Source organism: Bubalus kerabau, chromosome 3 (assembly GCF_029407905.1).
Source record: "Bubalus kerabau isolate K-KA32 ecotype Philippines breed swamp buffalo chromosome 3, PCC_UOA_SB_1v2, whole genome shotgun sequence".
In the NCBI taxonomy this organism is placed as follows: Eukaryota; Metazoa; Chordata; class Mammalia; order Artiodactyla; family Bovidae; genus Bubalus; species Bubalus kerabau.
This window is the reverse complement of record NC_073626.1, coordinates 102,599,876-102,625,998: the sequence shown is the minus strand read 5'-3', so window position 1 is coordinate 102,625,998 and position 26,123 is coordinate 102,599,876. Positions and strand designations below refer to the sequence as shown.

At 37.7% G+C, this 26,123-nt stretch overlaps 1 long non-coding RNA gene across 1 annotated transcript in view; it reads right to left on the bottom strand.

The window, feature by feature from the left end:
* The window catches only part of LOC129646459 (uncharacterized), a 170,542-nt gene extending 145,748 nt beyond the window's left edge, over positions 1 to 24,794 (bottom strand). Inside the window, exon 1 of the long non-coding RNA XR_008711933.1 lies at positions 24,660 to 24,794. This is a non-coding gene — a long non-coding RNA (uncharacterized LOC129646459). The remainder of the gene's footprint in view (positions 1 to 24,659) is intronic.
* Positions 24,795 to 26,123: the final 1,329 nt, after the last annotated feature.

The window sequence follows — 26,123 nt, the reverse complement described above, 5'->3', positions numbered from 1 at the left end:
GGTAGAGATCAAGAATAAGATAAAACGGAACATGGGAAAATATAATAAATTAGTGCTTTCTTAAGATGAATATTCATTAATATCAATATTATTAATAGACAATGTGTACTAGATATGTACTACACATGTATACTGGACATATGTGTATGTATTATCATGGTACATGGAACATATCACTCATCTAATCTAAAAGAAAAACTTATAATACAGATATTATTACCCTGTTTGAGAATTTCAAATAGCCACTCTCCCCTTCTTTTCTTTATCTAAATAAGAAAACATTTCAAAATTTAGCAAAATATAAGGTTACCCAGAAAGAAGATTAGATTTCTCAGCATTTCTGGCTTGGTCATATGACTAATTTCTACCCAGTGAGATGATGGATGGATAGGTATATAGGGAAATAAGAAGAAATAAAGAGGGGAGGGGAGGGAATGGGTAGGGAGGAAAGAAGAAAGGTTAATAAATAATAAAATGTTCAGTTCAGTTCAGTTCAGTCACTCAGTCATGTCCAACTCTTTGCAACCCCATGAATCGCAGCACGCCAGGCCTCCCTGTCCATCACCAACTCCCGGAGTTCACCCAGACTCACGTCCATCGAGTCAGTGATGCCATCCAGCCATCTCATCCTCTGTCATCCCCTTCTCCTCCAGCCCCCAATCCCTCCCAGCATCAGAGTCTTTTCCAATGAGTCAACTCTTCGCATGAGGTGGCCAAAGTACTGGAGTTTCAGCTTTAGCATCATTCCTTCCAAAGAAATCCCAGGGCTGATCTCCTTCAGAATGAACTGGTTGGATCTCCTTGCAATCCAAGGGACTCTCAAGAGTCTTCTCCAACACCACAGTTCAAAAGCATCAATTCTTCGGCGCTCAGCCTTCTTCACAGTCCAACTCTCACATCCATACATGACCACAGGAAAAACCATAGCCTTGACTAGATGGACCTTTGTTGGCAAAGTAATGTTAACCTCCAAAGAATCAGGATGAAATGTATTGCCCTATTCCTTTATCCTTTTCAAAGTTTGAAATTAAATCAAATAAAAAGGTTTTAAAATAAGTAACTAAAATTACAAGTCAATCAGTTTTAAAAGTTAGATACAAGCTTACTTTGATGGAATCATTAAAAACGGTGACCCTGACCCAAAAAAGCAATGTATACTGCCTTCAAGGAAGCAGAATAATCAAAATCTCTCTTGGATGGTGGTTAAGAATGTGGGCTCCAGAGCCAGAGAAGCCATGTTGAAATCTAGCTCCACTTTTCACTAGCTGAAAGAGATGAGAATACCAGACTACCTGATCTACCTCTTGAGAAATCTGTATGCAGGTCAGGAAGCAACAGTTAGAACTGGACATGGAACAACAGACTGGTTCCAAATAGGAAAAAGAGTACGTCAAGGCTGTATATTGTCACCCTGCTTATTCAACTTATATGCAGAGTACATCATGAGAAACGCTGGACTAGAAGAAGCACAAACTGGAATCCAGATTGCTGGGAGAAATATCAATAACCTCAGATATGCAGATGATACTACCCTTATGGCAGAAAGTGGAGAGGAACTAAAAAGCCTCTTGATGAAAGTGAAAGTGGAGAGTGAAAAAGTTGGCTTAAAGCTCAACATTCAGAAAATGAAGATCATGGCATCCAGTCCCATCATTTCATGGCAAATAGATGGGGAAACAGGGGAAACAGTGTCAGACTTTATTTTTTTGGGCTCCAAAATCACTGCAGATGGTGACTGCAGCCATGAAATTAAAAGACGCTTACTCCTTGGAAGGAAAGTTATGACCAACCTAGATAGCATATTCAAAAGCAGAGACATTACTTTGCCAACAAAGGTCCGTCTAGTCAAGGCTATGGTATTTCCTGTGGTCATGTATGGATGTGAGAGTTGGACTGTGAAGAAGGCTGAGCGCCGAAGAATTGATGCTTTTGAACTGTAGTGTTGGAGAAGACTCTTGAGAGTCCCTTGGGCTGCAAGGAGATCCAAGCAGTCCATTCTGAAGGAGATCAGCCCTGGGATTTCTTTGGAAGGAATGATGCTAAAGCTGAAACTCCAGTACTTTGGCCACCTCATGCGAAGAGTTGACTCATTGGAAAAGACTCTGATGCTGGGAGGGATTGGGGGCAGGAGGAGAAGGGGACAGAGGATGAGATGGCTGGATGGCATCACTGACTCGATGGACATGAGTCTGGGTGAACTCCGGGAGTTGATGATGGACAGGGAGGCCCGGCGTGCTGTGATTCATGGGGTTGCAAAGAGTCGGACACGACGGAGCGACTGAACTGAACTGAGCATAATGAGAAAATAGAAAGAGAAATTAAGGAAACAATTCCATTCACCATTGCAATGAAAAGAATAAAATACTTAGGAATATATCTACCTAAAGAAACTAAAGACCTATATATAGAAAACTATAAAACACTGATGAAAGAAATCAAAGAGGACACTAATAGATGGAGAAATATACCATGTTCATGGATCGGAAGAATCAATATAGTGAAAATGAGTATACTACCCAAGGCAATCTATATATTCAATGCAATCCGTATCAAGCTACCAACGGTAATTTTCACAGAGCTAGAACAAATAATTTCACAATTTGTCTGGAAATACAAAAAACCTCGAATAGCCAAAGCAATCTTGAGAAAGAAGAATGGAACTGGAGGAATCAACCTACCTGACTTCAGGCTCTACTACAAAGCCACAGTCATCAAGACAGTATGGTACAGGCACAAAGACAGAAATATAGATCAATGGAACAAAATAGAAAGCCCAGAGACAAACCCATGTACCTATGGACACCTTATCTTTGACAAAGGAGGCAAGAATATACAATGGAGAAAAGACAATCTTTAACAAGTGGTGCTGGGAAAACTGGTCAACCACTTGTAAAAGAATGAAACTAGAACACTTTGTAATACCATACACAAAAATAAACTCAAAATGGATTAAAGATCTAAACATAAGACCAGAAACTATAAAACTCCTAGAGAAGAACATAAGCAAAACACTCTCTGACATACATCACAGCAGGATCCTCTATGACCCAGTTCCCAGAATATTGGAAATAAAAGCAAAAATAAACAAATGGGATCTAATTAAAATTAAAAGCTTCTGCACAACAAAAGAAACTATAAACAAGGTGAAAAGACAGCCTTCAGAATGGGAGAAAATAATAGCAAATGAAGCAACTGACAAACAACTAATCTCACAAATATACAAGCAACTCCTGCAGCTCAATTCCAGAAAAATAAATGATCCAGTCAAAAACTGGGCCAAAGAACTAAATAGACATTTCTCCAAAGAAGACATCCAGATGGCTAACAAACACATGAAAAGATGCTCAACATCACTCATTATCAGAGAAATGCAAATCAAAACCACAATGAGGTACCATTTCACGCCAGTCAGAATGGCTGCGATCCAAAAGTCTACAAGCAATAAATGCTGGAGAGGATGTGTAGAAAACGGAACTCTCTTACATCGTTGGTGGGAATGCAAACTAGTACAGCCACTATGGAGAACAGTGTGGAGATTCCTTAAAAAACTGGAAATAGAACTGCCATATGACCCAGCAATCCCACTGCTGGGCATCCACACCGAGGAAACCAGAATTGAAAGAGACACGTGTACCCCAATGTTCATCGCAGCACTGTTTATAATAGCCAGGACATGGAAGCAACCTAGATGTCCATCAGCAGATGAATGGATAAGAAAGGTGTGGTATATGGACTATTACTCAGCCATTAAAAAGAATATATTTGAATCTGTTCTAACGAGGTGGATGAAACTGGAGCCTATTATACAGAGTGAAATAAGCCAGAAAGAAAAACACCAATACAGTATGCTAACACATATATGGAATTTAGAAAGATGGTACCAACAACCCTGTATGCGAGACAGCAAAAGAGACACAGATGTATAGAACAGTCTTTTGGACTCTGTGGGAGAGGGAGGGGGGATTTTTTGGGAGAATGGCATTAAAACATGTATAATATCATATAAGAAACGAATCGCTAATCCAGGTTCAATGCAGGATACAGGAAGTTTGGGGCTGGTGCACTGGGATTACCCAGAGGGATGGTACAGGGAAGGAGGTGGGAGGGGGTTCAGGATGGGGAACACATGTACACCCATGGTGGATGCATGTTGATGTATGGCAAAACCAATACAATATTGTAAAGTAAAATAATAATAATAATAAATATTTTTTAAAAACTAGGAAAGATACTAAATCTCTCTGTGCCTCACTTACTTAACTATAAAGCTAACATCAAAAGAGTGTATCACAGTGAATTAGTGTCAGTATAAAATGAGCTAATACCATGCCTAGTATATGGTCAGTAAAAACAAATATTAGCTATTAGTACATTACATAGTGTATGAAAGTTTAGTAAAGAAAGCCTGTGTTTTTACTGTAGAGGCAAAGATACTTTCATTTCATAAATTTATTAAACTGAAATGAAAGGAAGGTACACCCATCAGAATTTATAGTGAAATGAAAAGTCTGTGTTGCAAGTGTAACAGAATTGCAAATGTAGCAGCAGATGTTTGAAACAGAATATCTCAACTAAAAGTACTTGAGACATTTTGAGATATAGTCCCTGAAATTATCTTTCAAAATAAATATGCATTATTAGTTTTGGTCTCTTCTCACAGGAAAAATGAATTCTTTTGAGAGATGATGGTCTATTTTTTAGCTTTGGCATTTACTTTCTCTGTCAAACCCTGTGTCAAGCTGATACACATTTTCATGTTAAGATTTTTCAAATATATAACATGCAGTGAAGCTAAAATTAGATGATGGTGATTGCCCCCTGTAGTGCTCACTGTTAGGTGATGTTCTATAAAGGGTATAATTTTGGATTCAACCATCAGCAGATAAAATTCCTGATACTTTCTTTGTTGTGTTTGTCATTAGTCCATCCTATGCAAATACAGTATCTGCCTTCTAACCCAAAGTGACAGATTATGATTGGACAAAACCAATCATGACCATCCACTGATAATTTCCCAGCTCCCCTTGGACATGTGACCTATCCCTGGCAAATGAGATGTATGGAGATGTTCCTGGGAGACCTTTCCCTTCCTGATAAAAGGGCTCGGAAAGAGACAACACTTTCCCCTTATGTTAAACACATATGTGATATTCGAAACAGCAGTACCCCACTTTTGACCAAGAAGTGTCACGATTAGGGAAATATTAAGAGATTTTTATCCTTTCACCATCAAAACACTACTCCCAGGGCTTTTGTGATGTATCAAATATAAATGCCAATTCTTTTAAGGCACTATAAACTGAGCTGGTGTTACTTGTAGCTTAATAAATTCCTAATTGGTGTAACACCCAACTTGAGACTTTAGATAACATATATCTCAAACTTTTATTAATTATATAATTTGTTCATCATGAAGCAATAAATGAGAGAAATCTTTTAATATAAAAATTTGACAGGGAAATGATACTAAAATGTATAATAAATGAGATTCAGATCTTTCAATAATTCCTCTAGACTTGTAGATAAGTAGTTAATAGCTATTGAGTAAGGAACTCTAGTGCTCTAGTATGTAGAATCATAATTAACACTGGAGATTTTTTAATTTAAAAAAAATTGTAATTAGTACCAATCGTAAATGCTAATCCATAGAATTTATAACTCTTCCCTTTAAAATACCCAAGTGAATGTTTCTTAAGACTTGTAACAAATTATGGGCACATTTGAAAACCACTTTCTCTGAATGAAATCCTACACTAGGTATTTCCATACTATGGTAGGCAAGGTAATCTCCCCCTCCCTCTAAGACACTCACATCGTAATTTCCACAACCTGAGAATGTTGCCTTATGTGGCAAAGGGGCTTTGACAGATGTGACTAACTTAGGATCTGGAAATGAGAGAGAATCCTGAATTACACAGGTGGGTCCCATTGAATCACAAGGGCCCTTAAAAAGAGAGAAACTTCAGCAGCAAATATGACCATGGAAGGCTGGTCAGAAAGATGCAACGTCACTGGCCTTGAAGATGGAGGACAGCCTTAATTCAAGGAACATGGGTATCCCTCTAGAAGTTGTGAAAGCAGGAAATGAGTTCTTCCCAGAGCCTACAGGTGGAACACTGTCCTTGTTGACAGGTTGATTTTACCTGTTCTGGACCTCTAGCCCACAAAATTGTAAAGTAGTAAATTTGTGTTATGTTACATTAAAAAAATCACATTTATCAAGTATTTTCTCAAGTTCACCTTATGTTAATTTCATAGTTAGAAATCATGGATATGTGGCATAGACTTGAAATCAGTAGCCACAGAAATCAAATGTCATAATCCATGAGGCTAATAGCATGACTATTTAAAACAACACAGAAACAACAGCAGAAAGAAAAGGCAAATGCTGGGTTCAAATTAGTAAGTTACTATATGTAAGCATCCAACTCCCCCTATCACAGTGCCAAGCAACTGACTCTTAGCTCTGACCTTGGCTGGTGTAAATATCTAGAGTTCAACCTGATACACTGGCACATGGCAGTAAGTTCTGACAAAGGTAACATATTCTCAAGTGGGCAAGACCATCTTGCTGCCAGAGAAAGGGAGTCTGTTTATTTGCATTGAAATAGGAACCCCAAATTAGCTGGAACTATGAGGACCTCAACAAATTTGTTGAGTTGCCTCAACAAATCTGGCAAAAAATCTTGCACTGTATTTCAAATCAGGGAAAAAGGACTAGACAGAGGGTTAGGGCCCCAGCCAAGCAGTTCTGCAGAACAACTGCAGAAATCCAGATTGTGATTGGAACTAGGTAAACTGCAGGACTTGAGGGTAAAGGATTGAGCTCACTAAGCACAACGATGATCAAAAGTATATTGACAATAGTTTTAGGGTAGCAAAACTAAATGTGGATCCTGTCCACTGGCACCTGATTGATTGTAATGCCTGTCTAAGATCAACTGAAGTAATGCATCACAATAAAAATGCAGGATAAATAACTTCACAGTCAACTCTTGAGCAGGGCTATAATAGATAGGAACCAGCATTCTGAATGAAGGTGATAAACATTTCTTCAGTAAATGATGATCTCTTGAACATTCTCAGGATCTGTGGATAATAAGATATTATTATAATAAACAATGGATGTGAAAGTTGGATTATAAAGAAAACTGAGCACTGAAGAACTAATACTTTTGAACTGCAGTGTTGGAGAAGACTCTTGAGAGTCCCTTGGACTGTAGGGAGATCAAACCAGTCAATTGTAAAGGAAATCAGTCCTGAATATTCATTGGAAAGACTGATGCTGAAGCTGAAACTCCAATACTTTGGCTGCCTAATGTGAAGAACTGACTCACTGGAAAAGACCCTGATGCTTGAAAATATTGAAGGCAGGAGGAGAAGGGGGTGAAAGAGTATGAGATGGTTGGATGGCATCACTGACTTGATGGACATGAGTTTGAGTAAGCTCTTGGGAGTTGGTGATGTACAGGGAAGCCTGGTGTGCTGAAGTCCATGGGGTCACAAAGAGTCAGACACAACTGAGTGACTAAACTGAACTGAACTGATAATAAACAAAGTCAAGTTTATAAGCTGTAAGATGAGGACTGTAGACTTCTTTCAGAAGTATTTCATACATATTCCATAATATCATATTCTAATATTAAAGATGAATTTTCCACAACGGGTGTATGCATGTATGTATTTATATGTACTTACACATATCTTATAACTGGTGTACTCAGCTGTAAGGAGCTGAATGAAAAACAAATGTCCAAGAAGAGCTTATTTTTTCCCCATATAATTTCTAGTTTCAAGTTCAGTTCAGTTCATATGATATATATATATAATGGAATATTACTCAGCCATTTAAAAAGAGTGAAATAATGCCATTGCAGCAACATGAATGGAGCTAGAGATTATCATGCTAAGTCAGACAGAGAGACAAATATGATATGATTATCACGTATATGTAGAAGCTAAAAAATGATACAAATAAACTTACTTACAAATGGAAACAGACTCACAGACATAGAAAACAAATTTATGGTTACCAAAGGGGAAACATGGTAGAGAGAGGTAAATGAGAAGGCTTGGATTAACATATACACACTTTTATATATAAAAATATATACAGATGGCTTAAGAGACTCAGGTTCAACCCCTGGGTTCAGAAGATCCCCTGGAGGAGGGCATGGCAACCCACTCCAGTATGCTTGCCTGGAGAATCCCATGGACAGAGGAGCCTGACAGGCTACAGTCCATAGGGTGGAACAGAGTCGAACATGACTGAAGTGACTTAGCGTGCATCCATATATAAAAAAGGTGACCTACTATATAGTACAGGGAAGTCTACTCAACACTTTGTAACAAACTATATGAAAAAAGAATCTGAACAAATAATAGATATATGTATATGTATAACTAAACCATTTGCTGTACACCTGAAAGTAATACAACATTGTATATCAACTATACTCCAATATAAAATTTTAAAAACCTTGCACCAAAATGCTATATTGTCTTTACCAATAATTGACAACAAGACAACAAATGTCTTTCCCAATAATTGACACACTACTTCCTGAATTTTACTTACTAGTTTTAAAATGCACACATTTTCATTTTTGATGAGAACTGGTATAGATATTGCAATTCCCAGGGGAATTTTCCCAGCAATTACATGGGCAGTTGATTAATAACATCCAGATGCCATATTTTTAGTTAGGACTCCTTTTATTTTTTATTGCAGGTGACATAAACCCAACAAAATTTGTCTAAACCAGAAGAACACAAAGGTAATTCATTATGTATGTGATTAGTAAGAAAAACAAAATAAAAATAGAAATAAGACATTTTCATTATCTCAGATTTATAAACCTTGAAGTTGACTAAGACAGGAAAAGTCACCCTCATATAAAGCTATAAATAAAGCAATTCCACAGTTTAACATGTTTGAAATATAAGATTCTACTTTTGAAACAGTGTATTAGTTTATGATTTCCCACACCTGTACACACACAATTTTATTGTTCTGTTTAACAGAACAGTTAAATAGTTATTTATATATTTCTATTGGACAATTATATCTCTATCATGGGCAATTCCCATCAATATTCCATTTTTCATACAATATTGTTTGCCTTCATTTAATTTTTTATGATATGAATTTGTTAACTCTGCAATTTTGGTTTCATTTGACTTGGATACACTTTTTCATTTTTCCCATCATCTTTCATAGCCACTTTTTAAAGTAGGTCTCTTACACTTCTTGTAGGGATGGGTTTCAGTTTTGTTTTGTTTTTTAAACAGATCTGGTAGTCTACTTTATTTTTGGTTCTTTTTCCTTGAACTGGGTAAGTTTATTTCATTTATATTAAAATTGTCATTGTCATTCTAACATAATTTTGGATATACTTCTGCCATCTTCTTGTACATCTGTGACTTTTCTGTATTGTATCTTTTAGTATCAGGCTTGTGTCATCATTTTGTTATTTTGGTTTGTTGTGTGTTTGTTTGAGTCCACAAGAACCCTTTTCTTTGACACTAAGTAATTTGAAACCTAGAATATTTATTGCCTTCCTCCCTTTTTAATTCTGTTGTATCAGCATTTTACTTGGCTCCTGGAATTTTCATGCCAGTTCATCATCATCTAAATGTTATTGTTTTATGATGTAGTTTTTACTTTAAGAATAATTATCTTCTTTTTGGTAATAATAATTTAATTTCATAAATTAAACTAATGTCACTGTAAGGCCTTAAAAGCATTTGATATAAAACACTATTTCCTACCTTGCATTTCTCAATAATGAGGCTTTTTTTTGGTCTTTTAAACTGTGCAACATATCTTATATATAGAATAACTTTAATGCACATTTTAATAATGATGATGAAATAATAAATGGAAAAAAATATGTGGTACTCAGTTTATGCTCCAATCTGTTCTTATTGCTTGCCTTTTAAAACAGTTTTATCATATATACATATATGCTTTAATTAATATATTATTTAATTTTGGCTAGTTTGGGCTCATATAAGGTAGCCAAAGCCTTTGACTGTGTGGATCACAATAAACTGCGGAAAATTCTGAAAGAGATGGGAATACCAGACCACCTGACCTGCCTCTTGAGAAACCTATATGCAGGTCAGGAAGGAACAATTAGAACTGGACATGGAACAACAGACTGGTTCCAAATAGGAAAAGGAGTCCATCAAGGCTGTATACTGTCACCCTGCTTATTTAACTTATATGCAGAGTACATCACGAGAAACGCTGGGCTGGAAGAAGCACAAGCTGGAATCAAGATTGCCAGGAGAAATATCAATAACCTCAGATATGCAGATGACATCACCCTTATGGCAGAAAGTGAAGAGGAACTAAAAAGCTTCTTGATGAAAGTGAAAGAGGAGAGTGAAAAGTTTGGCTTAAAGCTCAACATTCAGAAAACGAAGATCATGGCATCCGGTCCCATCTACTTCATGGGAAGTAGATGGGGAAACAGGGGAAACAGTGTCAGACTTTATTTTTCTGGGCTCCAAAATCACTGCAGATGGTGATGCAGCCATGAAATTAAAAGACGCTTACTCCTTGGAAGGAAAATTATGACCAACCTAGACAGCATATTGAAAAGCAGAGACATTACTTTGCCAACAAAGGTTCGTCTAGTCAAGGCTATGGTTTTTCCTGTGCTCATGTATGGATGTGAGAGTTGGACTGTGAAGAAGGCTGAGTGCTGAAGCATTGATGCTTTTCAACTGTGGTGTTGGAGAAGACTCTTGAGAGTCCCTTGGACTGCAAGGACATCCAACCAGTCCATTCTGAAGGAGATCAGCCCTGGGATTTCTTTGGAAGGAATGATGCTAACGCTGAAACCCCAGTACTTTGGCCACCTAATGCGAAGAGTTGACTCATTGGAAGACTCTGATGCTGGGAGGGATTCGGGGCAGGAGGAAAAGGGGATGACAGAGGATGACATGGCTGGATAGCATCACCAACTCAATGGACGTGAGTTTGTATGAACTCCGGGAGTTGGTGATGGACAGGGAGGCCTGGCGTGCTGCGATTCATGGGGTCACAAAGAGTCGGACATGACTGAGTGACTGAACTGAACTGAACTGAATGTAGCCATTCTGTAAGAATCATTCTAAATTTTTTTCTATAAATTGTTTTTGAGAATCATTCACATTGATGCATATGCCTGAAGCTCATTTATTTCCACTGAAGTAGAGAATTCTTCTGTAGGCAGATAGTATATATTATATATCCATTTAATTGGGGCTGGTTATTCTTGTACATATGCAAATCTCCTGATACGAAGTACAAGAGTTTCTCTGGAGTGTATAGTGTATATATGCTGCTGCTGCTGCTGCTGCTAAGTTGCTTCAGTCGTGTCCAACTCTGTGTGACCCCATTGACAGCAGCCCACCAGGCTCCTCTGTCCCTGGGATTCTCCAGGCAAAAACACTGGAGTGGGCTGCCATTTCCCACTCCAATTTATATAGGCACACTAAGTTGCTTCAGTCGTGTCCAACTCTGTGCAACCCTATGGACAGCAGCCCACCAGGCTCCTCCATCAACAGAATTCTCTAGGCAAGAATACTGGAGTGGGTTGCCATTTCCTTCTCCAATAGTGTATGCATATATATTTATTTATTTATTTTTATTTATATTTGGTACATGTATATATTTATACATATATACATATGTATTTTTATATATATTTTATATAAATATACTATATATATATATATATTTAGTACAAGTGATTTTGCTAGTCAGTGGGATATAATCATTGTTATCTTTATAAGATGAATCTAATTTTTTCCCAAAGGCATTCCAGTTTTTAAACCCAGGTTAATTTGGGAACTTTAACATCATAATAACACTTTCTTCTTAATTATGAACATTACACTTCCCCATTTACTCAGGTCTTCCTTGATGACTTTCAGTGTTTGATTATTCTTATTACTTTCTACTTAAGAATCATTTAAAACCTTGTTTTTCTTACCCTTGTAAGTAATATACTTTTAAGCTAACGTTCTTGTTTCCTATTATTGTTAAACAAACTACTCCCAAACCAAGTTGTTTATGAACAACAACGTACTATTTCTCTTGATTCCATCATTCAGGCTAGGCCAGACTGGGCAATTTTTTTGCTCCTCATGATACTTGCTAAAATTGGCAAGTCCAAGATGGTGCCTTCACCCATATGACTGTTGTGTCTGCTGGGTTGTATAGAGCTACTGAGGACAGGATGACCATGTCTCTCTCTCCATGTGGTCTCTCCATGTGGCGTGCTTGAGTTTGCTCACATCATGATGGCTTCAGGGTAGTTGGACTTCTAACCTGATGGCTGGCTCCTAAGAGAAGGAAGTGGAAGTCCTTAAATCTCCTAATGGATACTAGAATTTGCATAGCATGCTTACTGCCCCATTCTTTTGAACAAATCCAATCACAAATTCAGAATGATTTCAAGGGGAAGATAAATAGACTTCACTTCTTGTTTTGAGGAGTAGTGTATACATAGGGGCTTCCCAGGTGGAGCTAGTAGTAAAGAACCCATCTGCTAATGCAGGAGCCATAAAGAGATGTGGATTTGATCCCTGGGTCAGAAGGATCCCCTGGAGGAGGGCACAGCAACCTATTCCAGTATTCCTGCCTGGAGAATCCCCTGGACAGAGGAGCCTGGTGGGCTACAGTCCATTTTGTCACAGAGTCAGACACAACTGAAGTGACTTAGCACACACACATGCATGTATACATAGAAGGAGGGAAGGAATTGATGGTGGTCTCAGGCCATGATGATTCATATAGCTTCCACATGCTAAGTATGCTCACCCTTATACAGAATTCCACAATTTTGTTTCACTCTGACATAAGGCTCAGATTTTTTAATGCAGATTTATCTAAATGGTAGACACTGGAATAAGGCCTTCTCAGATGCAGTCTTTCAGGTACAACAACTTGTGAACTAAAAATGATATATTATCTACCTCTCCATGGCCAATAAGAAAAGAGTAACTCATTAGACACCCCAGTTCTGAAAAGGAACACATATAGAAATTTAACTGTCCCATAGAAATTCTGAAATATATTCAGTCACATATTCTCAGTTCCCTCTGCTTCAAAAGCAATTCCTAGATTTGACTCTAGTTCTGCTCTCTTGGAATATTTCTCTGTGGTTCATGGTTGTGCCCTCTGAGTCATTCTTCCCTTTCTATAAGAAACCTCCCATGTTTGTGGCTGAGTAGCTTTCTCACCATGTCTGCTGCTTATGTAAGTTTGGGGATCCTAAGACTTCCTTTTATTTTTGTATTGTAAGTCCCTTTTGGTTCAAACTGGCAGTGCTCTCTCCAATAACTTGTCTTTAAAGCTTAATGGATTTTCTAGGAATTTTACTGCAACTGACTCCATTATGCAAAAGTTGCACCCACAGATATTTATCTAGACAGAATAATCTCTGCAGGTCAGAATGGTGTGGGACAACATGCTTAAAATTATTATAACTTTTTTTGTCTGATTTAGAAAGCCTTTGAACTACTGACTCCAATCTTCTAAATATTTTCAGGAAAGGTTTGATAGCCATACACTTGATTTGATCTTAATTCTAAGGTATAGATTTAACTGACATCTCCCTACATTTGATCTTCTCCTTGAGGGTATTTCTTATTCTGAGGATATTTTGCCAGCTGGACAAGCTGCTAATAGGAAATAGTATAGATTTCAGCATGCCTTGAACTGGAATTTTTTCTAAATCCTAGGGTAAATTGAGAAGTTCCTTTTCTATTTTATTTCTCTTTTCATGCACTTTATCATAGAAAGTTTACAAAATTCTTCCCAGAAATCTTCTCAGCCAAATGTATAAGCTTATTAGGTATGTTTTCCTTCTCCCATATATTTGCAGACAATGATGCTGCAAAACATTTCACCACTGTATAACACAGGTTTTCTTTTTCACCAGCTTCCAACAACAATTTCCTCACTTAGGTTTCCTTCCACTCCACTGATCAGACACAATGTCAGTTTCATGTTTTATGTTCTTTGGTTAGTAGCACCCCTAGATCTAGATATCACATTATGTTACAGATATCAATTATTGTATAACAAACTACCCCCAAACTTCATGGCTTAAAACATGAATATATTCTTTATCTTTTTTAAACAAATGTATTTTTTTTTATGATTCTTTAATCTGAATTGGCTCAACAAGGAAATTCTTCTGCCTTGCTTGCTCTTTTCCAGAGTTAGAATGTCCAAGACGGCTTCTTCGCTCACATATTTGTCCCTCGAGTGAGATGGCTTAAGATCTGGAGTGGAAAAGGTCAGTTTTTGTTCCAATCCCAAAGAAAGGCAATGCCAAAGAATGTTCAAACTATCATACTGTTACATTCATTTCACATGCTAGCAAGGTACTGCTCAAAATCCCTCAAGCTAAGCTTCAGCAGTATGTGAACCAAGAACTTCTAGTTTTACAAGCTGGATTTAGAAAGGGCAGAGGAACCAGAGATCAAATTGCCAGCATTCATTGGGCCACAGAGAAAGCAAGGGAATTCCAGAAAAACATCAACTTCTACGTCATTGACTATGCTAAAGCCTTTGACTGTATGGATCACAACAAACTAGAAAATTCTTGAAGAGATGGGAATACTAGATCACCTTGCCTGACTCCTGAGAAATCTGTATGCAGGTCAAGAAGCAACAGATTGAACTGAACATGGAACAACAGACCAGTTCCAAATTGGGAACAGAGTATGTCAAGGCTGTATAGTGTCACCCTGCTTATTTAACTTCTATGCAGAGTACATAATGAGAAATGCTGGGCTAGATGAAACACAAGCTGGAATCAAGATTGCCGGGAGAAATATCAATAACCTCAGATACGCAGATGATACTATTCTAATGACAGAAAATAAAGAGGAACTAACAACAAGCCTCTTGATGAATGTGAAAAAAGAGAGTGGAAAAGTTGGCTTTAAAATTCAACATTCAAAAAACTAAGATGATGGCATCTGATCCCATCACATAGTGGCAAATAGATGAGGAAAACATGGAAACCATGATGGATTTTATTTTCTTGGGCTCTGAAATCACTGCAGATGTTGACTTCAGCCATGAAATTAAAAGATAGTTGCTCCTTGGAAGAAAAGCTATGACCAATCTAGACAGCATATTAAAAAGCAGAGACATCACTTTGCTGACAAAGATCCATATAGTGAAAGCTATGTTTCTTCCAGTAGTCATGTATGGATGTGAGAGCTGAACCTTAAAGAAGGCTGAAATCCAAAAAACAAAAGTTTTCAAATTATGGTGCTGGAGAAGGCTCTTGCTAGTCCCTTGGATTGCAAGATCAAACCAGTCAATCATAAAGGAAATCAACCCCTGATATTCACTGGAAGACTGATGCTGAAGCACCAATTCTTTGGCCAACTGATGCAAAGAGACAACTCATTGGAAAAAATGATGCTGGAAAGATTGAGGGCAGGAGAAGGGAGCAACAGAGGATTTGATAGTTAGACGGCATCACTGACTCAATAGACATGAGTTTCAGCAAACTCTGGGAGACAGCAAAGCATAGGAAAAGCTGGCATGATGCAGTCCATGGGGTCAGAAAAAGCTGGACATGACTTAGCGACTGAATAACAATGAACAAGAATCTCCTCTATCTCTGTGTGAATATATTGCACTTTCTAACAACATGGTGTCATCAAGGTAGTTTGACCTCTTACATGGTGACTGGTTTCTATGAGAAAAAGAACAATGTGCCACCTCTCTTAAATGTTGAGTCTGGAAAATTGGCATGTCATCATTTCTGCCAACTTACACGACAAGGACAACCAGATTCACTGGAAAGGAAAACAGACTCCACTTCTTACTGTAAGGACTAGCATGCATATTAGTACTTTCCATATTTGAGAACTAACACAATTTAAAATTTCTAATTATTTAAAGTTGATACCTGGAACTAAAAGAGGTTTTATGGAATATTTTATATCAGAAAGCCTTCAGAAATTCATTTTATTTCTAATAATTTGTCTGTCCTTTCCATTTTCTGTGTAGAAATACTTTGTCCTTTCCATTTTCTTTGTAGAAACACTTTGTCCTTTCCATTTTCTATATTCAGAATTTTTTTTTAATTTCCAAAAATTTTTCTATCAATTCTTCTCAATTTTTTGTATAAATAATCATATCATCTGTGCAAAGACCTTCAATACAACTAAATCACTCTGGGTGTAGAGTTCCTTAATCATCAGTTCAGTTCAGTCACTCAGTCATGTCCAATTCTTTGTGACCCCATGAATTGCAGCACACCAGGCCTCCCTGCCCATCTGCAGCTCCCAGAGTCCACTCAAATCGACATCCATGAGTCGCTGATGTCATCCAACAATCTCATCCTCTGTCATCCCCTTCTCCTCCTGCCCTCAATCTTTCCCAGCATCAGGGTCTTTTCCTGTAAGTCAGCACTTTACATAAGGTGGCCAAAGTATTGGAGTTTCAGCTTCAGTATCAGTCCTTCCAATGAACACCCAGGACTGATCTCCTTTAGGATGGACTGGTTGGATCTCCTTGCAGTTCAAGGGACTCTCAAGAGTCTTCTCCAACACCACAGTTCAAAAGCATCAATCCTTTGGCACTCAGTTTTCTTTATAATCTAACTCTCACATCCATACATGACCACTGGAAAAACCATAGCCTTGACTAGACAGACCTTTGTTGGCAAAGTAATGTCTCTGCTTTTCAATATGCTGTCTAGGTTGGTCATAACTTTCCTTCCAAGGAGTAAGCATCTTTTAATTTCATGACTGCAACCACCATCTGCAGTGATTTTGGAGCCCAGAAAAATAAGTCAGCTACTGTTTCCACTGTTTCCCCATCTATTTGCCATGAAGTGATGGGACCAGATGCCATGATCTTAGTTTTCTGAATGTTGAACTTTAAGCCAACTTTTTCACTCTCCTCTTTCACTTTCATCAAGAGGCCCTTTAGTTCCTCTTCACTTTCTGCCATAAGGGTGGTATCCATTTGCATATCTGAGGTTATTGATATTTCTCCCGGCAATCTTGATTCCAGCTTGTGCTTTCTCCAGCCCAGTGTTTCTCATGATGTACTGTGCATGTAAGTTAAATAAGCAGGGTGACAATATACAGCCTTGACATACTCCTTTTCCTATTTGGAACCAGTCTGTTGTTTCACGTCCAGTTCTAACTGTTGCTTCCTGACCTGCATATAGGTTTCTCAAGAGGTAGGTCAGGTGGTCTGGTATTCCCATCTCTTTCAGAATTTTCCACAGTTTGTTGAGATCTACACAGTCAAAGGCTTTGGCATAGTCAATAAAGCAGAAATAGATGTTTCTCTGGAACTCTCTTGCTTTTTCCATGATCCAGCGGATGTTAGCAATTTCATCTCTGGTTCCTCTGCCTTTTCTAAAACCAGCTTGAACATCTGGAAGTTCATGGTTCACATATTGCTGAAGCCTGGCTTGGAGAATTTTGAGCATTACTTTACTAGTGTGTGAGATGAGTGCAATTGTGCGGTAGTTTGAGCATTCTTTGGCATTGCCTTTCTTTGGGATTGGAATGAACATTGACCTTTTCCATCATAAAACAGTCTAAACTATTTATGTTTCTGCCCTAAATTAACTCTAGAACTTATGTTTTAGAAGTCCTCACTAGTGTATCTCTGAACCAAATATATTCTTATCAAAAGCCACTAAAAATAAGTCTGGACAATATTTAGAGAAATATATTGCATTCTTAATATCTTTACTCAACTGTGATTTGTAAAAGGACTAAATGTAGCAACTCTAGTGTTATTCTCTGAGGCAACTATATTTCGAACTGACAGATAATCTCTGTTTTAACAATGCCCATTTTAATACAGCATAATTGGCAAATACAATAACCAAATATTTGCTTTATGTAAACCCTGACCTAAAATATGAATCAAGGATCAGAGCACCTGTGTTTCTCAACCTTTCTCTTATACCTACCCACTTTATGAGTTTTAAACATTGTTTGACCATAAAGATTTTCAGTGTTGCCATCCTTAAAATGGAACAAATAATTATTGCCTTTCCTATGGGAAACAATTTCTGTGAATGTAGCATCAAAAGATTTATATAAAAGCAATTTAAAAAATCTTTAGTATCTCAAAATATATAAAACAATATTTTTTAACATATAATTTCTCACTTAAAGACAAGTTATTTCCCAGAAATATTTTTTTTGTTCTCCTGCTACCATAATTTCCTGGAGTCCATGGTTCAGTATATGAACTTGTCACAGCATGTTCATCCTTGGTCTAGAGTAAAGTTTTTGGAGCCTGAGACTCCATTTAGAACATTTAGGTGAGCTGGTAAAATCTATGTTGTCATTATGTTGTTCTCCTGTTGTTTGCTTTTATTATTTTTTCTTTATATTTCATATTCTACAGTTTTCCTGTGACACTATTAAATGAAAATTTGTTTTCCTAATCTTCCTCAGATATTCTTGAGATATATATATATATATATATATATATATATATATATATATTTTTTTTTTTTAAACCAAATGACTCACATCTTTCAAGTATTGTAATTTTTCAGCCATTATCTCTTCCAATATTGTCTGGCCCTGATTCTCTTTTCTCTCTTTGTAATTCCTGTTAAACTTCTGTTGGACTATTTCTTTGGATTCATCATGATTTTTTTTTTAATTTCCCTTGATATCACCCATCTGTTTATCTCATATCTTCCATCTGCTTATCACTCTATAATACATCTTGGTTGATTTCCTCAGATCTATCTTCTAATTTGATTTAGTTCTTTGCTCAAATCTGTCTCTTTGCTTTATCTTTTCTTATTTGCTCATGGTTTCAGTTTCCTCTTTCTCTCCTTAATGATAGTAAGCATAGTTTATTTGCTTATTTGCGAAGAAAGCTGAGCGCTGAAGAATTGATGCTTTTGAACTGTGGTGTTGGAGAAGACTCTTGAGAGTCCCTTGGATTGCAAGGAGATCCAAGCAGTCCATTCTGAAGGAGATCAGCCCTGGGTGTTCTTTGGAGGGAATGATGCTAAAGCTGAAGCTCCAGTACTTTGGCCAGCTCATGCGAAGAGTTGACTCATTGGAAAAGACTCTGATGCTGGGAGGGATTGGGGGCAGGAGGTAAAGGGGACAACAGAGGATGAGATGGCTGGATGGCATCACCATGCCACCATGACTCGATGGACGTAAGTTTGAGTGAACTCCGGGAGTTGGTGATGGACAGGGAGGCCTGGCGTGCTGCGATTCATGGGGTCACAAAGAGTCAGACATGACTGAGCGACTGAACTGAACTGAACTGATGGCTTCATAGTGGAAAGAAAGCCTTTCAATATTTGATAATTTGACTACCTTGGTGGAAGCTAACAAGTAAACTGTTGGTTGTTCAGTTTACAATGATATGTGCATTACTAATAAAAAGAATAATGCATGTATATTATATGCAGTCAGCTCATCCCTGGTGGCTCAGATAAAGAATCCGCCTGCAATGTGGGAGACCCTGGTTCAATACCTGGGTAAGGAAGATTTCCTAGAGAAGGGAATGACAACCCACTCTAACATTCCTGCCTGGAGAATTCCATGGACAGAACAGCCTGGCGGGCTACAGTCCATAGTGTCACAAAGAGTTGGACATGACTGAGCAACTAACACATAATATATAACATGCCTATTACATTGAACATTCAACTCTACAAGGATTGAGTCAGTAGTGGTCACTGATCTTTAACTGAAAAAAGTTCAGGGCAGAAATCAGGAATGAGACATTCTGTGCTCTGAGAAAACTGGCAGAGCAGGCCTTCAGATAGTGAGATATTTTCAGAAGAAAATTTTATAAACCCCAATTCTTGCATTTTCTTATATTTAGAAAAGCTCTAAAACCATTAACTAAGATACCTGTTCCTCGTGACTAGCAGCGACCCTCTACTGAAGTATGTGCTTGATTGCATGTACCCTCCTTAGCCAATATTACTTATGTACCATTACCTCCTTAAAACAGTTTTTCAGAGCTATATGAGGGCTGTCTCCATACTATAGTCCTCAGTAAAATGGAATAAACTTGACTCATAGCTTTGACATTGTGTGTGTGTATGTGTGTGTGTGTGTGTGTGTGTGTTTATAAGTTGATCGAATCACCATTTTTTTTAAATAATAGATTGTCTTGTCATTCTTTCTTCTCTGATCTGTTCTACATTTTACCCCATGATTGGCACATAGTAGATGCCTAATACAAATATTGAATTGTGTCATTTCAGTTGGTTTTATATGACAAAAATAATAACTAAAGTGTGAGAAGGCTAAGTAAAAGTCTCAGTGGATTATGACTGGTGGATCAGCAGAAGAGTGAAGGCTAGTATAGTCTTAGACATGCTCTCTTTTAATCCAGCATTTTAAAAACCACAGTTAAAGAACATATTTTTAGGACTCAACAACTTCATTTATAAGAATTTTTAAATTCTGTGTTCTCATTTTGTTGATTTTTAAAACTATGAAAATATTCTGAATTTCCTAGATTTTCTGAATTGCTTCCCCAACAATTTCTTTCCCATGATTTGAAAATTACCTTTTGCATGTATCTCATGATCAAGGTAATTATCAACCAGTCCCTCAGTAATTGCCATGAGCCAATGGAACAAGAAGAAAAGCAAAGGGCATAAGTGATATATTCGTGTTATGAAGGCCATACAGTGTTACAGCTCACTAGTGACCACATAATACATTAGCATCAGCGTGTCACGTTTTACTGTCATGCATGTCTAGAACCCTGGTTCCACTGTGAGTGACCCATTTACTTTTAACAATTAATATTTCCTTTATCATTTAATTAATGTTGTTAATTACATTTTATTGATTTTGTGGTTTTGTTTTCATTTAATTTGCTAATTTCCTTAGATTTTATAGTGGTAAAGAATGTTATATGGACAAGAAGGTTTTGACTAGTTTAACAAATTCAAGTCGATATGAAAGGGCCACAAGAACTGAATCCTTGAAATGGAATCTATGCAATATCCAAGTTTGACAAACATCGTACTATTTAAAATATGAACTCAAAACATTCTACCATAAATGAGTTGGAGTATCTGCAATCATCACACCAGTTTTAGATCTGATATAAATAAAATCATCAATATACACAAGGAATAAATGTTGATTCTTTCTCTGTACTAAAGATTCTCATGTCACTGAGGGCTAAAATGGAATTTGAAAATATCCCTCCCTTATGAGGTCAGTAAATTCTAATCAGTCAGTTGTTTTATGAATACATTCACTTATACAAGTAGATAATTGTTGCTGATTAACTAAAAACAGCTTTGAGGCTGATTACCATTAAACAAAATAATCCACCTTGGAAAAACTGCTTAAAAAAAAAAAACATAAAAATTGAGGGTGTTTCTCTTTTAACTGAAGAGAAAAGTCCTTTCAAACATAAAAATGATTACTGCTGTTTGGTCATTTCAGCACCAAAAAAGAGCTGTCAATCAAAGAAAGTGCTAATAGAGAAGACAGCCTCAAGCAGTTAAGGCATCCAGGGGAAGGATTACTTTTTTAGGGTAAATAATACTCCTTTTGACCACAGATTCAGACATCGAAGTCCCCATACATCAAGTTGATAGCATCATTTACATGAAGTCTCTACCACGATCCACTCTCTGACTTACACATGAAAGAAAAACGCTTTCAAGGCCCAGTTAAAATTCTGATTAATAGGTTGGTCAGATACAGAGCCAAGATTTGCAACAGGCTGCAGTTGGTGCTTTGTCCAGGACCATGGATCATTTAGGATGAATAGAGCCCTCAGTGATGGAGTTAACAGCATCTCTCAGGCAGCAACTTGAAATGCAGTCTTATAGTTTGTTTGGCCCTGCAGTTGGCATTCCAGCCAGCAAACACTCCAGCTGGGCTGCAGATCCCCAGCCAGCCCTCCTCACCTGATCTGCCAAGTTTGGCAGGCACTCCCCTTCCACTGTCCAGATTCTGAATGTGTGTGCAGTGAAGGGAGAAGATGTGGTTGTGCTTCTTAATGATGAGGAAGTTGGAAGAGGTTGACTGTTTTTATCTCTCTCTCTTTTTTTTTTTGAAATACACTCTTGTTTAAGACAGGTCAGTTTGCAAGGTAAAAAGACAAGCTTGGAATATAGAAAATAAGGAAGGACTGTAGCACTCAGAGAAACAAATCTGCAGAGGTGATGTAGCAGCTGAGTATTTGCAATATTTATTCCTTGTGAAAAGGGGTGTGAGGCTTTAGTAATAGAAGGCAACAACAGAAGTGCAAGAGCAAGGATACTCTAGCTACTCAGTCTCAGAGATACAGCTGCTGCCTGAAGCTGCCACACAAAGAACCTGGTTGAAAGGCAAAAGGGTTTCAGGTTTTCATGCTGTGGTCATTAGACATGTGAGCCACTCTCTGAGGGTATGTTGGGCTTGAGAAGCTAGGCACCTGTTGCCGGCAGAAACACAATACACTTATTGATTTGAGAGGCTGCACAAAGTAACTAAAGAGGACATACAAAAATCCAAAATAATAAATAGGCCCATTACCCAATAATATTGCAAAGGGGCCTCTAAAGGGAAGCCATAGATCTAGATTACTTTATCTAAGGCAGTACAAAGCAGAAAGAATTGTTTATAGGCAGGTGGAGAGAGGGAAGGGAGAAAAGAGAGAGGAGGGAAATACTGCTTAATAAAAAATGGTGTTGTACTTGAGACCATCTAAAAGAGTCCCTTCTGATTTATTTTCTCCTGAAGCTGCAGCAGCAGCGATTGAAGTGACTATAATAGCCCAGGAGAAATGTTGGTGCTATTAGTTGGGTGATTGATGGAAGCACTGCCAAAACAGCTAGGGAATTTGTCAATGTGTTTTTTGAAGTTTGTAAATGATGACACTGGCAAAGTGTAAACAAACTGAGCTCCAGCAGACATGTTACACAGTCCCCAAAATGACACTTTTAGAGACTCATTTACTGGATTGTTCCAATTAGGAATCATCAGCTGGAGTAACATGCTCTGGTTTCTTAGGCCAGGGTAGATGGGGCTTGGATAACATTCAAAATTTAAAGGAAGGCATCCAAGTAACTTGTGTAGACTTACCCAAAGGTTAGGACTGTCGGTTTGTTGCAGAGCACCTAATGGAAGCAAAGCGAAAAAGGCCTCAAGATACTGTAACCTGAGGACTCGAAGTCCCACAGCTCCATGACTGTTGTACAAGTCACATTAATTTTTAAGGTCAGTTTACAATGGCTCAAGCTCCCATCAGCTCAGAATGACAAGAGAGACCCCAAAAATGGAGAAGCCAGAAGAAGGCTTTAAGGGGCAAAGAAGCAGGTTATCTTTAAAAAAGACACAAAAGTTCAGAAGGAAAAGAATGAAATGAACACATGTTAGCTTATGTTAGGGATTTTGGTCTATGTCTTTAGATAAAATCATTGAGAGATTTTAGGCATGGAGATGACATCCTTGATTTACATTTATAGAGGACCACTCTGGCCAGAATGCAGAGACTATATTAGAGGGGTAAATATGAACAAGAGTCAGTAATGAAGTTATTGCCATGGTCAAGCTGAGAGAGGATATTAGACTAGACCAAAGAATACAGCAGCAAGAATAGATTAAGAAACAGATTATAAAGACATTCGGGAAGTAAAAATCCATAGGCCTTGATAATTGGGTGGATATGGAGAATGCAAGGGAGAGAAGTGTCCCTCCCAGTTGTCAGGTGTTACTGTCAGTGGTATGAATGAAGGTACCATTTTTCCATGAAGAAAATTTTCTCAGTATGCTGGAGAAAAAAATAGCAGGTTCCTAGCATCATGTTGTCCTATTAATAAGGAGCAACACAAAACAAGAAAATTGAAGATGTTTTGAACAAAACTATGGATGGTAAAAAATAAATTGAAATTTATATCATCAACTTTCAAATTTTTCTTCAAAAACTCAGTTGCCTGGGGCAAAAGTAAAGGAAATATGAGATGTACAGAATCCCCTGGAGAATGTAGACAAGCCATGCCAACCACAGTAGTGGTTTTTTAAAGGAAAACCATTGAATCAGAGACTATATCCATGGTGGATACATATGGGTATATGTATCCTTTTCAAAACAAAGTTTGAGAAAGGCCAGTTTCTATGAAGCAGAACAAAGTTTTAAATGTATGTATTGTTCTGGAGTTGTGGAGCCAGGGCTGAGAGAGCAAGAAAAGCATAATAACTCCTAGCTAGGTCCACTTGCAAACAACGCTCTCACTTCTCTATCCAGCAGGTGGTAAAATTAGTCTTAATTTTGTTTTTGTTATATTTTAAAAATATAAGTCTTCAAAAAAAAAAACCTAAAATAAGTTGTATGTTTCCTGACAAGCTAAGTCAAAATGTTTTCCTGTTTTCTTACAAGAGTTTTCACAATGAAAGTTTTTAATTTTAGGAAAATACATCTCTACATACAAATCCTGGAAGAATTTGCTTAGATATCCTTCAGTGCTAGCATCTGGCTGAAATTCCCCACATTCAGGACATCCTATATCCATGGGCACATTCTACCACCATCAGCTAACGTTTTGCAATAACAGTCCTGTATTTAGAGCATACTAGGGCCCAACTGTCCAAGGGATTCACAAAGAGAGGTGAGCTTGTCAAGATATTTTTATTCTCACTTTGATGCTACAGAAACTTACTTGCTTTGCAGAAAGGGACATCCAGACAGACTTCCAACAAGGCAGTGACTGGCACTCAAAGCAATGAAGTCTGTCAAAGACTTTCCATGGAAAAGCAAAAGGAAACTCGTGTACTGTTGAAACAAACTGAAAGCATGTCAAAGTGATTGGCAAGCTGATTCCTGTAAAGAAGAAATAATTATCACCTGATAATGGCAGCTTACATCAGAGATGTGCATTTGGGGGCTATTATTTGGGTTATTACAGGCTGCCTGACATCACAGGAAGTCTTTTGTGGCTTCTAAAGCAAAACCCTGTGTCTTTGGCTGCGTCATTTCAACAGTGGCACATAGCATGTACCTCTCATGTACCTGTTCCTCCCTGTTTTAACCACCAGATAAAACAAGTTAAAAAAAAAAGAGAGACTCATGGACATATAGTCTTGACATTTGCTCTTTTTGACTAGATGAATTTTTCCAGGCACAGTAATAATCAGTATTTGCATAATCAATCTATTTCAGTCAAAAAAAAGTTTGCTTTTCATTTTATTGGTTTCATAACAATATTCTCCACCTCCCCTGCCTTCCAAAAATACAGTCCTTGCCTTTTAGCTTAGAGTTCTTTACTAAATGTATTTTTCACACTTTGGGGTGACTTCTATTTTATGGACTTCTTTGGAATTTGGGGTTTTTCTTTTAAGTTTTCTCTAGGACTATAAAAGAGAGAAGAAACTTGATTGCAAACTGTTGATGACTTAGAAGGCATAAACTATCTCATAGATAAGAAATATCTGGGGGAAATGGTTTGTAAATGAACAATAACTATCTCATTCTATCCATTACATAACTGGACTAGCACATTTGTTGGTGACAGTTGTCAAAGGACATCTACTTTTAACTCCTCAGTCACACAGGTGTGTGCTTAGTCACTCAGTCATATCTGACTCTCTGTGACCCCAGGCACTGACTGTAGCCCGCCAGGCTCCTCTGTCCATGGGGATTCTCCAGCCAAGAATACTGGAGTGGGTTGCCATGCCCTCCTCCAGGGGATCTTCCCAACCCAGGGATCAAACCCAGGTCTCCCACATTGCAGGCAGATTCCTTACCATCTGAGCCACCAGGGAAGCTCCAGTCACACAGGTTTACTGATGTATTTACTCATTTGGTTAACTATTCCAATAAAAAATTAACTACTTACTATGTTGCAGACATGGTGAAAGCTACTGAAAGACAGTTCAAATATATATTTCTGAATGTTCTAGAAGATAGGAGTGCTTTATATACTACTTTCTGAGAGAAAAGGAGGTCTGTACCAGGGTAGGATGTTTCCCTGGAATGTGGAAATCATATGCTTTGAGAAAGACACTGATAATGTCTAGTGCAGACACTACCCAATGTCATTCTCCTCTTCACCCTTAGTAAATGAACCAATTCTAAACAGAGGAGAAATGTTCCTGGCTAAAATATCCAACTTCCCAGCCTCCCT